This window comes from Lissotriton helveticus, chromosome 6 (genome assembly GCF_964261635.1).
Source record: "Lissotriton helveticus chromosome 6, aLisHel1.1, whole genome shotgun sequence".
Classification (NCBI taxonomy): Eukaryota; Metazoa; Chordata; class Amphibia; order Caudata; family Salamandridae; genus Lissotriton; species Lissotriton helveticus.
In genome coordinates, this window is record NC_136067.1 from 313,545,562 (window position 1) to 313,559,002 (window position 13,441).

General features: G+C 45.0%; 1 protein-coding gene and 1 pseudogene across 1 annotated transcript in view; one reads left to right on the top strand and one right to left on the bottom strand.

Annotated features, from left to right (window-relative positions):
• The window catches only part of LOC144762531 (uncharacterized), a 168,360-nt gene that overhangs the window by 95,370 nt on the left and 59,549 nt on the right, over positions 1–13,441 (top strand). The window lies entirely within an intron of this gene.
• On the bottom strand, positions 4,284–13,247 carry LOC144761245 (chromobox protein homolog 2-like; annotated as a pseudogene).

A 13,441-nucleotide genomic window follows, 5' to 3' on the forward strand; every position in this document is an offset into this window, starting at 1 on the left:
GGTATCATGGCCTGAACAACGCGTTAAGGAGCTATGTGATAGCCTTCTATTCCACCATTATGTCCCTCTTTTGTTTTCAGTGTAGTTGGTAAGCAGTCTTTCAGCTGTCGCCATTACCAGGCATACTTATACTCTTCAAAGACTGGCGCCTGTGTTTTTTCTACATGAAAAATGTGTTATTTATTGCACCAAAAATCTCAGCTTAGCATAAACGGCATCCGAACAAGTAAAGTGGGCAAGTGTATTTTGTAACCTTTTTATGTAGTATTTACATTTGATCAAGACATTGTACATGTCAGACCCACAGGTTTTTACCTGAGGAAACAGAGTATAGTGTCCAACAGGCACACAACAATATTGATTATTTTTTATCTATATATTTTTTCGCAATTGATAAAAGGGATCTAGATATTTTTTGTAAAACCATCTGTATCTTAACCAGAGAAATTAAACCCATTAATAAACACAAATTAAAATATGACATTTTAGTCATTAAAAATCAAGCCTTTCAGTTTATCGCTTGAAATCAAGATCTCAAACTAACTAGTCTCACTAACTTGGTTCTTAATCAGATGTTGATTAAATTAGTGCTAACTAACCAAAAGCAAAAATCAAGCACTTAAACAGCAATACATACACTCCCCTCGCATACCTTGTAAATTGCTGGTATACAGTTGACCTTTTTAAAAACCTGTTATTCCAGATCCATCTAGCTGCCTCAGAAGGCTTGTCTGCTCACTTAAAAGCCTTTGTTTCCCCAAGCAATTGGCTTAGATACTGCACTCAAATGAGCTACGAAGATGCACCAGAGAAGGTTGTATGATAGAACCACGCATGCCTCTACCAGGCAACCTAAACGATGAATGCGTCTTTACCACAAAATGATGCCTTAAAGGAATGCATGGTTAAGGCATGAATGGTAAAAGGGTATGCGTGGCTAAGGTTGAGACTCACCCCCCTGTCCTAAACTCCCCCCTCCCAACCCCCAAACTGTCTGTAACCCTTAACACTACCTCAATCCCCCATCCCCTTGCACTATCCCTACAATTATCCCAACCCCTTCCACTGACCTTGGGCAAACCCCTATTTCAAAAACTACCCTGAACCTCCCCCAGCCCTAAAAACTACCATGACTACCCATTCGCCTCCCCCTGCCCAGAGGCCTAAAACCCTGTCCTTTAAACTAGCCCAGGCCTAAAAACTACCTTGACTACCCATTCCCCTGCCTTGAGGTCTAATACCCTAACCCCTAATTTTAAAATGACTACCCCAGCCCTGACCACTACCTCCAGCCTACAAAACTATCCTGACCCACCCCCATCCCACAAAACTACCCGCCCTGCCTACTAAACTACCACAAAACCCCCAACCCACCCCCCAGAACCACACTCCGCCCCACTTACCTCACCGCTTCCTGCTTCCGTCTGCCAGCAAACAGACCGCGCATTGCCTTAACCATGCATAGGTGTGGTTAAGGCAAGCGTGGTAGGGCTTGCGGAGTCACAACACTCGTTTAGACTGTGGTGTTCTGACTGTTTCCCACCAGAGAAAGATGCTGTTATATTTTGGATCAGGCAAAAACCATTGGTATCATTCAAAAGCCTTTAAATATCTTTCCTTCCCCCCCCCCTCCAGCTTCAAAAGCTGGGGATTTATCAAGGAAAGTGGGTCCACTCCCCATGTTTGAGAAGAGCACCTACGTTCCGAGGATTGGACCGGATCTTACCAAATTTAAATCCTATCGAATCATAAGCAAGATGGTGCACATTCCTGAAAATTGAACCTTTTTCCAATCTGGTCAAGAGTCTTTATATTCAAGCTCCAGTCATGGGCTGTTTGAACTTGACACCATTACCTATCTTTACCTTGCCTGTTCTGGTTAACAGTATGGTAATTACTTCATTACACCCGCATGACCCAACCATTTAGAGGCATGTTGCTGATCACCCCTTGGTGACTGAGGCAGTTTCACTGGGTGGACAGAAAAAGCAGATGTTGCAGAGGCTTTTTGTTTGGGGGTGCATTATGTGTACTTTGTCACTCCTTAAGTAAAGCTCGTAAACTCAGCCCCTTTTTAAAGAAATTAATCTGAGATCTGCTTCTACACATTCTTGCTACAAGAGTGTCTTGATCAGCCTTCAGACTTGGATTTCTAATTTTGCTTTCTGGACAGCAGTAGATGCCAGGTCTCCTAGATCCATGCATGACTAACTGCTCAAGTCCATGCTTTTATTTGCTTTCTTCGACTAGCAGTCCTTTTTGGGGGGAGGGAAGAATCGGATTAACATGAAGGTTTTATAAGAATCCTAAAATGCAAAGGAAAAACCTGGGCTGGAACAGTTAGTCACGCTTGGACTTGGAGCACTTGACAGGGGCTGTACAGCAGATCTCTAGGTTTCACAGGTAGATGAGTCCAAGCAATGTCCTAAGTCCAGTAAGCTGTGATCCCAGGGGAAGTGGTATCACTTCTCTATCTCTGGTGCAGGAGGCTCCCTTTACGCAGTGGATTCTCTGAGGGGTCTCAGACTCCAAGGCCTACATACTGGATCCTTCCTGAAAAAGGGGAGAGGGAGTGCTTTGGAAAGGGGTGCCATACAATACTTCAGCTGTGAGTGGCTGCCTTGGCGCAGTGGACTCTCTCAGCGGGTACGCTGAGACTCCAGAGTATAAATATTGGATCCTTCCCCAACAAGGGGAGAAGGAGTGCTTAGTCAAAGGGCACAAAGGACAGGGGGCTAGGCAGACTAGCAGGCAAGGTGAGAGATTCAGGGGAGAAGGGAAAGGCGCTGGTGAAGTAGACAGAGAGAAGGAGTACTAAATGGGAACATATTTAATTAATGAGATTATATAGTGCTGGCTAGACCCGAAGGAAACGGAGTGCTTACATGAGGACCAATAATGTTGCAATTTACATTAGTTAAAAGTTACATAAGTATCAAGAAAAGCATTTAAAGAACATAGGGAACAAGGTGAATGGCACAATGAAGGGTAAGGGGATAGGGTAAAGGGGTAGGAGGAAGATAAGACGTAGGGACTAGGGGAAAGTCTGGCTGGGTAGGTGATGGGGGGGGTGGGGGGGGGGGTCCACAACCCATCTCCTCTTTAGATATATGGTAGCTCCACTGGGCATTAGCCAAATCACTTGGTCTCTACAGTCTGGGGTAAAGTTCCGCAGGTTCCAAATCCTGATGTGTAAGCCGGTTAGGGGATAGGCTCAAGGTCTGGTCAATGTCCAATTGTTGTCCCAGGGAAGTAAAACAACGTGAAGGGGACAACTATGGAAGCCATCTTGGGGTCAGGCAGGGGACTGTACTGTACACTGGTGGCCATCCTAAGGTCAGGCATCTGGCAGTTAGTCAGTATCCAGGACAGTGGCCGCCAGAGAATAACAAATCCAGCATGCACACACCATCACACGCACAGACCTGCACAAGCACACACAAATGTGAGCACACTCATATGCGCACATATACAGAAACATCCAAAAACACAAGCACACATAAAATCCCATGCTCTAGTACAAAAACACCCAAGTACATGCACACGCAAAAACCATCACATGCAGACATGCACAAGCACACACAAATGCGCGCACACACAAGCACACCTATAGAAACTACCAAACCCAAGCAGACATACAATCACATGCTCCAGAACAAAAATACCTAAGGACGCACACACAGGTACATGCAGAAACAAACCATCACACACAGATATGCACAAGCACACACATGTGTGCACTCACACGCGAACAGAGGGCGCACACAAGCACATACAGAAACATCCACACGCATAAGCGCACATACAATCCCATGCTCTAGTACAAAAAACACATGCACACACCATCACACATTATTAAAAGTCTCTACAAAGATCTCGGAAAAATCCCAGAGAAAGAAGCCATTTTAGAAACCGAGCATTATCCGTTACGATGGTAAGGATTACTTCACTCCACCTCCTTGAAAAGACCTAGGAACTTAACACTTAATTCAGGTACGGGGTGATATTTAACACGTCTATGCACAGGAGAGCTTATTTCCATTTCTTTTGTCTCTTACCACTCCTCAACGTGTATCCATATAAAAAAACTCAAATTTGAAGAAACATTTAGCTGCCTGCCCACATCCAACATTTTGAACAAATAGCCCATGTAATTACTTTCCACAACTGAACGATCGATATACAATTAGGCTCCAGTGATAAGTGAAAAGGTATACGTTCAAAATCCAAAATATATTTAAGGAAACCTATATGGTGCACTAGAATAATCCCAGCTGGAAGGCTCAGAAGTTTCTTATCTTAAACAATCCGACACTTGTTGGTTACTCCTTCATGGTCCGTGATGAGGTTAGCGGTGACATCCGTCACAAAGACGTGCTCAATTAGGTTGCAGGTAGGTTTCCTGTCCTATTTTGTCTGGATGGAAACTGACATGTTCTGGGCCCGGCTTGAAATGGCAGAGTCCTGATCTGAGTCCGAACTGGTGGTGTCCTCGCCAGTGCTCATCTCAGACTGCTACTGGCCTGCGGTTCCCCGCCCCAGACTTTCCTGTATCTTGGTGGCTGCCATCATGAAGTACTGGGTTGGGTGGGCAACCAGGGTTAGTGCCTGATTTTCCAGTATCTCGCTCGCTGGTTGGAATCTTCTTGGTTGCTGCCTTTTCTCCCTTGGCTGGGTCAGGTGAAACTGACACTTTCACAGAACTGGCAGGGTTGATCACCGGTCCCCGTCACTTTTGGGAACAAAAGCTGAACCTGTTTTCCCAGCACAGTTTTTAGTGCGTTGAGTTGTCTGCAAAGCAGCAGTGTAAGGACATCTGGTTAAGCCTGTGGTGTTCGGCACAGTTCTGTTCACACTTTACCAGTTTAAAGCTTGAAGACTAGTTTCCTGGCTCGAGAGGCATGAGGTGCTGGGAGGGACACCTCTAGAGGCACCACTGCTGGACAAGTTCTTATTGTTAGCATTCACAGCAAAATCAGACTTCAATTCAGTGGGAGTCCCAGTACTGGCAACTCTGACGAGCTTGGATCACGGAGCATTTAACCCTAACCCGCCAAGCACTTTGGCACTCTTCGCTTTTAAGTTCAGAGTTGAGATATTACTCTTTGCTGGTACAGATGGAGTTACGTTGACAGTAGGCTATTCCGGATCCCTAGGAGTCTGGTGTCTAGATACAAGGCTACTCTGCACGGGAGACTGCCTCAGCCCCTCCATTACCCTTATGGCCCATTGATGCACCACCGTTTAGTGCCAAAGGCCTCTTTGGTCAGGTAGACCATTCACCAAGGGGGTGTACAACATGGACTGAAGACCTGTGGCCTAGACCTTTAATTTCACATTTTATTGCCTCTATCCGCAGAACTCACAAGAGATAATCTTAGTAATAAGAGTAAAGGTAATGCTACTAATGGTAATGCTAGCTACTTCTACTACTAAAAATGCTACTAAGAATAAGGTTTCTAAAGCACATAGCTGCCTCAAACAAGGTGTCCCGGTGCTAGGTGCAGGTATCAGCAGTTCTAGGTGCAACTATTAAACCCCATACATCCTGGGGTAAATAAACCAGAGTTAATTTTTTCCTAAAATGATGATCCAACTGGACCGGTCTAACTATCTGGGGCAAAGCATTCCACAATTTTGGTGCCAAATACCTGAAAAAGCTCCCATCTGTGCGGACTTTCTTTATCTTGGGACAAGTCTCCCAATATCTTCCCTGCTGATCTTAAATTCCCTGATGGTGCAAGTGGTGTAACCAAAGTTTGAAGGTAGCATGGACCTTTACTAGCAAGTGCCTTGTGACAGTAGCACAGGGTTTTGAAAGAGTATCTCTGCTTAACCGGAAGCCAGTGCAACTGGAGTGTGGCCAATTTCAACATGCGCCTTTACAAGGTCAATAAAAGATGTGCAGCAGAGTCCTCTATTCCCTGGGGTCTCTTAATCAGCCCCTGTTACTGTAAGGTACAAAGCATTGCAATTGATGACCCGATAGAATCTGTGCCTGAACTACTGTCTTTTATTGGGGTTTTTTGCTGACTGGCAGAGAGCACAGTATTTCTCTCTGCATCTTAAGCAGCACAAAATATTGTCCTGCCACTGCAATAATTGGACTGTCCTAAAATGTTTCATCAAATGAAACGCCAATATTCGTAACCTTGGGTTTAGAGACACAAACTGGGCCCAGCTCCTTAGGGCACTATGCAGTTGACCAGATGTTTGACTGACTGCCCAAGGTCAAAACCTCTGTCTTCCCAGCATTGATCTTGAGTCCATTCAGGTCCATCTACCTAGCCAGCTCTGCCAGGCAGAGGCATAGGGCAGAGGCAATGTGGGACATATTCTGTGACTGCATAATCAGATGTGTTATCTGCATGTGAAATTATGGTAAATCCATAGCATTCGATCACCATCAGCGGTCATATGTACACTTAAAAGTTGTACTTGAGGAGGAGCCCTGTGGCACTCCTTGTTTCAATGGAAGCACCTTTGACTGATGGGGTGTTTGTGACACCTAGAAGGTGCCACCCTTCAAAAAAGAGGCGATCCAGCTCAGCAATTCATGGCCCACCCCACAGTTGCAGGGTCTCTCAATCAGGATGTGATCTTAGAGAATAGTGGCAGCAGCAAGATCAGGTGATAGTGTTCTGGCTTAGAGGGATCCAGCAGAGGATTTTTTCAACAGTGGAACTGGCACAGCATGCTTCCACCGCCCAGTACCAGGCTTGAAGTTTGATAGCACAGTGCTGTTCTCCAAACAGTCGAACCAGGCTCTCCAACATGGGGCCTCTCTGGCTTTTACAGGAAATAAACTATATAACTTTGCTCCTTTTTCCACAATGAACTGGGCTAGGACATTACAACCCACCTCTGATGGTGCCGTCGAGACTGAGTGGAGCTGGTGATGAGTGACCTCACCACAGTGAAATATTTCATGAGTAGAGCTTTCCGCCCGTCAAAGAAGGGTTTATTTAGGCCTTAGGTCCTTAATCACACATCCTTTACAAACATGACCGCTTTTTATAAATGCATTCACTTACATATTTATACATAATTTAACAAAATAAACCTCCTATTGAATAAAAACTAATAGCTTAAAATATACCCCTTCTTTGTCGTCACCTTCCCCATGACATGCAAATAAACTCATCCTAAATTACCCGAGCATTGCTGATCTATATACACAAACCTTTTTGAAAGCAATCGTAAACCTTCCAATAGCACATGCTATATCCAAGAAACTCATTTTGAATTGGTTACACAGCTTGTACAGTTTCTTGTACCATATTTATTTGAAAATTGGACAAAGTCAATTTTCGGGCGATCTGAACCTATAGACCAATAAAAGGAACAAAATATCGCTTTTAGTGCTTATATCGCATGTTTAATTCCCTCCTCCTGGAATCGATCATGGCCACTTTTAATTTATTAGAGCTTTTGAGCAAACAATGTTATCAGTGCTGAAGTCACTCCGTGCTTTCTTAATACTACAGTGGTAGATTTTTTGCACTGGCAAATCTTTTTTGCAGGCAGGGCTGTATGCTCGGCGCCGAAGGCACTCAAGGTACTTGCACTCCATTTTCAAAACCATCAAATCCTCATTAAGCCATTCAGTTGACTGTCTGAGAAAAAGGCGATCCATAGATCCACTTCATTTCTGCATCTGCAGTTTCAATACAGCTGTCCAAAATAGGCTGGCTGATCGCCAGCAGATCACAGAATTTAGACCGGGTAATCTTACCGCACTGCCATGCCTGTGCCACAGGGGCATGACTGTTGGGCACTTTATCATACAAGACCATAAATGGAATGGCAAAATGGGCCGAACAAGTGAGTGGAATAGGCTGCTCGATCACTATCCCAGCAAGATTTTAAAAAAATAGGGTACAATATGTGCCCCATCTGTGTAGAGGACGTCACATATTGAAAAAGCTGCAACCCTCCAAATCTGCAGCCACAATCACTGCTGCCAGACGAGTAATGTCCTAAAAATGCTAATTCAGATCTTCAACCACAGTAAATTTAGAATATCCAAGTATCAATGGGGACAGGACATCTACTAACGATGCAACCAAGTTGGAGGCAGACCCAGGGCCACAATTAATCCGTATTCCTGACATCGTACACTTAATCGTCCATGCCGGAGGGCGAAAGTCTGCTTCACTTCCCTCAATACTAAACTCAGAGAAGGTACCTTGCATTGATTGTTTAAAAATTACTGCAACCCCACCCCCCCCACACACACACACACACTTGCCCCCACTATCCTTGCTTACCAAGTTTCATAAAGGCAAATCCCTTGGGAGTGGCTTGCAACAGATCGGGGGAAGAGTCTTCTATAAGCCCCAGAACACTTCAAATCTGCAATTTCAAAGTTTAAAATGCTAATCTGTGTTGCTGTTACTTGCTTTTTCACTACTGCATGGGTGAATAAGTTCTTCATTCGGACATTACTACTTTTTGTAGAAATGACTATAGAATATGGTCAATTCATGGAGGCCAACATTTTATAATTTTTTAAGCTGTTAGTTTGCAGCCCAAAAGACAACTTTTGTGTTTGAATGTATGTTGTTTAACATGTTTAACTTGGAGATTGTCTGTTTTTTTTGTGGTTATTTTTACATCGTGGTGTATCACAAATTACCTCTTTTCTCCACAAACACTGGTGTGTGAATTTGGTGTAAATATCCAGTTTATTAGTTTGATAAGTTACAATAATGTGAACATACAAACCGCAACAACGTACATGCAACCATAGAATGAAAAAATTATCGTAAAACAGAGGCTAAAATTGCAATGGCATACATTTTTTTAATAACTTAAATTCTGAAAATATGTAATACTTAAATCTGGGTTAAAAAAATGTATTGGGCATTTAATGTAATCCCATTAGCAATAAACCTCTTGGGTTGAAAAAAGTTTTAAGTTGTGTAAAACTGGGCTAACCAATCTGACCTGCTTTGTCTTGAAAAATTAAATTGCGGAGTACAGATCATAGACCCCCACCCCAGATAATATGAAAATGGTGTCATTGATTTGTAATTCTTTAGTTATTGGATTGGGTGTAAATCTAAGAAGGGTAGGACTTCTCCCTCGGGTCCCCAATATCCACGTGTTTCTTTTTTTTTTTCTTTTTTTTTTTAATACAGCAAAATGTTTGACCTTAGGGTGCAGTAATAATTTTAATTTTCAGACCTCTATCCAGTTAGTCTTTCAGTAGTATTGCAGTTGCGTTTTTGAGGAGTGAAATTTGAGATGAGCTTGTAATCCTAGATAGTTAAATACAAAAGTGAAATGTTGTGACCTGTTCGGCAAAACCCCCTAGCAGACCTACAGCTCGACGGGGAAATGTTCTCGCTTTTTTTTTTTTAGGGAGCAACTTTTCCATGCTGGATCGTCAGGTGACGCTTTTTACCATTAATAGGGTGGTCAGATAGCTCCATCTCAAGGGACACCACTTTTACATTCCTGGACTTTCTTTTACATATCGGTGCATTCTGGAAGTTGTAGTCTGGGTTCATTTTAATTGGACCAACACAACTGATAACAATATGTAAGGCAAAGTCCAGCAGTAGAAAGGTGGTGTCGGTGTCACACTAGCATTATACCACCTGGTCACCGTAACCATAAAGCATAAGGTAACTAGATTTTAATTGGCTACCGATTAAACAAAGAGCCCTTTTTAAACTTGGCTGCCTCACCTTTCAAGCCTGGGCGGGCACTGCCCCTGCGTTTATTAATTCCACCGTCATCAATTACTGCCCTGCCAGAGACCTTCGTTCCTCTGCCAAGTCCCTGCTAGTCATCCCCCGGTTTAAGAAACTATCCGGTGGCCAGAAATTTTCGGTACTCGCACCTACTTTCTGGAACTCCCTGCCCCTCCCTCTCAGATCCTCCCCCTCCTACTTGGAGTTTCGTAAGGCTCTTAAGACCTTTCTGTTCCAGCAGGCTTTCAGCCCTTAGTCCACGATGCTTCTCTCGGCACTGAAATCCTATAGCGCCAAGAAACTGCTCAGTGAATGTGCGCTCTATAAATAACTAAAAATTCAATTTCAAATTTAAAAGCATGCACATGTTGTTGATTTAAAATCCAGGACTGCCAAGAGGTGTCTCATGATATGGATCCAATTAGCAGCATCGTGAGAAGGCAGTCCAGGGTGAGGAAATAATGCCCATATGTCAAGCATACCTAAGGTCTACCTGAATCGCTGCAATTTACCAAGTAGTTATATATATATATATATAGTTTTTTTGTGGGTTTATATAGCGCAAACTCTAAGGTATTGAATGAACCAGGGCTCTAACCTGGTTCCCCAGCTCCGATGTCTGCAGCTCTGGCCGTTCGGCCACATCATCTCCAATTAGGGTCTTGGGCTTATATTTTATAACCAAATGTATTCTGGTACCTGAAGTTTGACTTTAGGCGAATACAATTAGATTAATAGATCACCACTTTAGAAGAAAATTCTGGGGCAGGACCACTGACCCCTTGGCATCATGCAGTCTTCACGAACTGTGGGGCACATAGGTTACATTCCCAGATAGCTGAACGGGTGTCGGATGATCTGGGGTTGTTGGGCCTTTTGCAGAGGCCGGTGCTAACCCACCTGCTCTGTACACTTATGAACCGCAGTCAGGATGCTCTGGCGGTTAGCGCAATTGCTGAGGAGTTAGTCTTCAGGAATTAATCTGCTTACGTTGGGTCAGTGCAGAGCCCAAAGTCTCTGATTGATTGATGGTCTTTATTTCGATATAAAAATATCATAAAAGCATGTACAACAAGTATAAAACACAGCATATATAACAAACACTTTCCTAATTATACAAAAAAGAGGAACAGGGAAGATGTTAAAACAGAATTAAATTGACAATGAAAGCCTTCATGCACGGATCAACCATGACCACTTTAAAAATTTTGACACAACACACACAATCAAAGTGGAGGTGTCGGACATTAAAATACATAACGCCACTTTATAATGGTGGGTACCTAAAAGTCTACATAAGGGTTTAAGCCAACGCCTCCTGGGTGCACAGTAATCCGGACATTCAAAGAATGTGGGCTACCGACTCTACACGAGAGGGGCAACGCGCACAAAAGGGGGAAGACTGGAAAGGGGATTTCCAACGGGCAACTAGTTCACCTACTGGTAAAGTCCCCACTCTGAACTTAAAATACAGGGCACGGTCAAGAGGGATGGAAATCATGTCTAAGTAAGGTTCATAGGCCACCACATCTTTAATCCTCACAAAGGCTACAGTGGAGCTGCAATGACTTGGATCTGAGATTAGTTTAGAAGAGACCCAATTCCAATACAATTTCTTAATCCTAACTTTGGATAGGGCGGATCTTGATGACCATGCATCGCCTAGCCCTAACTCCACTAATAGCAGTTTTACATCCCTCAACCATTTAATCCTAGACCAGCCTTCCATGGCCATTACCTCTGACAGCCCTTCTGCGTAGGAGGCTAGTTCGGGCACCCGCCACAACCGAGCCCAAAGAAGCGGGGGGCGAAGTTGCGTTTGTTCCTTGATTGATTTGCCTAGATCAAGTAACACTGGAACAGTAGGAGTACTTGACGGGAGGGCCATCAGATCTTTCAAAAATTTGCTCTCCGATTTTACTAGTACATCCAGATTGCAAGTACCCCACGGCTCCGCCCTGGTTAGTGCAGCGCTGACCCCTCTAGCTTTGTAAATCTCCACGACTGGGGCTATAGGTTTGCTTGTGGAGGAACGTTGTTCCTTGAGTAGTACTTCACCCACCCTTTTGTGACCAAGGAGCATTTTTTGGGATGTGTGAGTTCCAACTTTGCAGAGGCCGGTGCTAACCCACCTGCTCTGTACACTTATGAACCGCAGTCAGGATTCTCTGGCGGTTAGCGCAATTGCTGAGGAGTTAGTCTTCAGGAATTAATCTGCTTACGTTGGGTCAGTGCAGAGCCCAAAGTCTCTAAGTCAATGAAGCTGCAGTACCCAGCAAAGCGGCTTGTCCCAGATGTGGAGGGTGTTACACTATGGCTTGCAACCCCCCCCCCCCCCCCCGGCTTCCATATTGGCACAGCAGGGTGGACATGAGGTGGGCTCTTTCCATTCAGCACTCCTGCACCCCGATGGGTGTTGAGGGCTCACCGCCTTTGTAATTGATGCTCTGCAGTGAGTAATGATTCACTCACTGGAAGGGTGATCTCAGGAGCAGAGGGGTAAATTGAAGGGGACCGGTGACGGGGCAGAAGAGTGATCGATGGAGGCATCCTGCATGGGGAGGGGAGCTGGAGAAGGCCAACAGTGATGGCCTCTGGGTCTGTGGAATGGGATATGGAGGCCCACCCCAGGCAAGAAGGGGTGACCGCGGAGCCAGCAGAGGAGAGGGAACAAACAGAGGGGGGCAATAAAGATTGAGAGGAGGTAAGAAGAGAGGCTGAGAGGGAACATATATAGAGAGAGGAGGCAAGAAGAGGGAGGGGACAAAGCGAGAGGAGGCAAGCCCTTATTCGGAGTGTGACCCTCAACTCCGTGGGACAGCCTGCACCCCCTCCCCCCGCGGGTGCCGTGTAAACTGGTTATGGCACCAGGGGCGTTCAAGAATGCTCGTATATCGCGACAGGAACACAAAACGACACCAAAGGCAGAACTGCTAATCACACCGCAGGTAACTAATGCAAATCACACCCTGCTGCTGCGACTGGATCACAAAACCACACAAAGTGATAAAACTGCTGATCAGACACGTAAGCGCGTCTTCACATCGTGGTGCTAACAAAAAACCACACACAAAGGCTGATCTCGCTGCAGGCACCCCGGCAGGTCCTGATAACACGACTGGACTGTAAATCCAACCCCGGCACAGAGCGATGAACAGGGCCTCCTCAGTACTTGCAAGGAGGATACCAGACACCCCAAAGATGACCCAGGCAGGCAGGTTTCCAATCTTCCTTAAATTCCTTTCAAGTGCAGTCAGTCTTTCGGCGTTTGATGCTCAGACTGAGTGCAGTGATAGGAGACCGCCCCTAACCCGGCCACTTCAAACCTGCATACATCCTGTCCTCACCAGCTGCCCGCAGCGTCCAGACTATAGAGCCCACGCCTCCTCTTACTGGCTCAATTATAAACTGAGGGCACGCGGGATGTATGTGCAAAAGCACGTGAGGTCTAAGCTGATTGGTGAAAACATTGAAGAACTCTGCCTGAACCTTTGTCACGCCTCCCTTAGATAAGATGGTCACAACAGCCATAAAGCAGGTGATCATGACCTTTGGGGCCATACAAAAAGTGGACCGGGTGGCACCCAAAAACCCTCTTTTCCAATGGGAAGCCAGCATTTACCCTAAACGCTGACTCTACCCAATGGAAAGGAGAGGTGGGGCTTGGAGTCCCATAGTTGTTTACAAGATCTCTCGCAGGGCGGGGCAGCTTCGCTGCCGGCCCACGCTCGACCTAATGA